The sequence below is a fragment of the Etheostoma spectabile genome, chromosome 14, assembly GCF_008692095.1.
Source record: "Etheostoma spectabile isolate EspeVRDwgs_2016 chromosome 14, UIUC_Espe_1.0, whole genome shotgun sequence".
NCBI lineage: Eukaryota > Metazoa > Chordata > Actinopteri > Perciformes > Percidae > Etheostoma > Etheostoma spectabile.
In genome coordinates, this window is record NC_045746.1 from 16,799,410 (window position 1) to 16,801,396 (window position 1,987).

Sequence of the window (1,987 nt, forward strand, 5' to 3'; positions counted from 1 at the left end):
CGTGTGCGTGTGTGTGTGTGTGTGTGCGTGTGTGTGTGTGTGTGTCAAGCGGCCATGGAGGCAAGTGAGGTGATTCCTGGGTGTGATGAACCAGTGTGACAGGGACATTGTGCTTTTCTGGCGTTGCGTGACTAACAAATCGCTGTGGCCGGCGCTGTTGCTTAACCGCCCAGTTCAGCCAGGTTGGGGGGGGGGGTTGTTGAAAAACAGAAGAAATAAAGGAGGATGGGCGTTCTTAAATGGACCCACGCTATGACACTACTGAGCTCCCTCCTTTTCTTTTTCCTTCCCCCAATCCCTGATCTTTTCTTAACTCTCTCGAAATAGCTTGTGCGCCTGCCAGGTTGAGGCCTGGCTGGCGGCCTGGCCCCCAACGAAAGTTAATCATCTGGTTTTAACCTAAATCCCCCCAACACACCCTCCTCTCCCCAGCTTCTCCCATCCCCTATGCTTCCTCTCTCCTAGCTTACTGGCACTCGTTGCTAACGCCCCATCTGCCACGTGTCCCCTTCACCCTTTCTTGCATTTGCTGGCACACTTCGGGACTACAACGAGGTTTAGAAAAAGTGTTGAGAAAGTTCGAGAAATAGAAAGACAAGCGAGCCCAACAATCTTCTGGTAGCCGAACAGGTGCTGGGCAAGTGTGTGGATGCGCATTATGATAATACCACTGATGTGAGTTGACTACTTTCTCAGTTTTCATCCAAATTTCACTCATCTCCCAAACCGACACAAGTGCACCATACACTCACCTGTGTGAAAAAGGCCTTCCCTCTGAGCCTTACTGATAACTGCGTGAACTGTGCCTTACATTTAAGTTAACACATGAATGCGCCCTCATGTCCCACCAACCCACACAAAAGAGCGGCTGTGTTTTAACAGGAAATTAATATTCCAGCTTTAGCCAGTCAAGGAGAATGATTCACATGACACCTTCTCTAGGAAGGGAAACCACAAAGGCCAGTTTAAGCAAAACAGATTACTTGCAATTATGTAAATGTGTGCTTGTGCTTGTTTTAATGTCTCATATGATATCTGTTTGACTCACTGATCACATATGCTCACATCTAACAGTTTGCCATGAAGTGATTAATGTGGATATTAGACATTTACATTCCAATTACATTTTTACAATTGCAATTGGTCAGACAGCCCTGCTGCATGTGAGTACTGCAAGCAAATGTCAAAATCAAGTTTAGCTGCATCAAGTGTGAGTGTTAGAAGTGTTTGTAAGATGTGTAGCCGGATAACAAGGGCTGGGGATTTGAAACTAGTCCTCAAAGTGATTTTTAGCACCTCAGTTTGCATGACTTTCTATTCCTGCACCAATTAATGCTACATAGAGAGGAGGAAGAGATGAATGTATGAGAACAAGAGAAGACAACTGACGGTAGAAAGTGTTGCCTAGGTCAGGACAGAAAGAGGAAGGGGGCAATGAAGGCCTCTGCAAGCATCAGAATGTTGAGCGTCAAGAGCAACTAAACAAGTAGGCTTAGTGTGACACCTATTACTCTAACGTTTTATGATGATGATTCGCTTTTTAGTCACAGTACAAATTCCTTTTTAAAACCTTGCTTGGAGACATGATTACAGTGCTTTGCAACGACATGTCCAGGCAGATACCAGATTGTACTGCACTGAAAGTCAGCTGACTGAAATAGCTCAGGCATATTGTCTTTGCTCTTCCTGACTCACTTGAGTTGGAGATGATGAGGTAAATAGGATAGGCATAGTTGTAAAAAAAAAGAGACAGGCGGTAAGTTTTGATGCTATAAGATCCCCTGCTGAATGCCAAGCTAATCCTTGACATGTTACTCCGTGTGTCTATATTTGTATCCTGAGTGCATTATTACATGTGTGAAACAGAAGTGCAAAGAAGCTGCACAATGGTAGAAACATAAGGGTGACATAATGGAAGTTAAGGTGGCCAGAAGACATAGAAAGGCCTCTGACCTCAAGCTGCCAGCAGCCTCATGTCCACAGCTAC

At 45.0% G+C, this 1,987-nt stretch overlaps 1 protein-coding gene across 1 annotated transcript in view; it reads right to left on the reverse strand.

Moving 5' to 3' along the window:
- Positions 1-1,987, reverse strand: part of prdm1b (PR domain containing 1b, with ZNF domain) — a 12,082-nt gene that overhangs the window by 8,817 nt on the left and 1,278 nt on the right. The gene's annotated exons all lie outside the window — the stretch shown is intronic.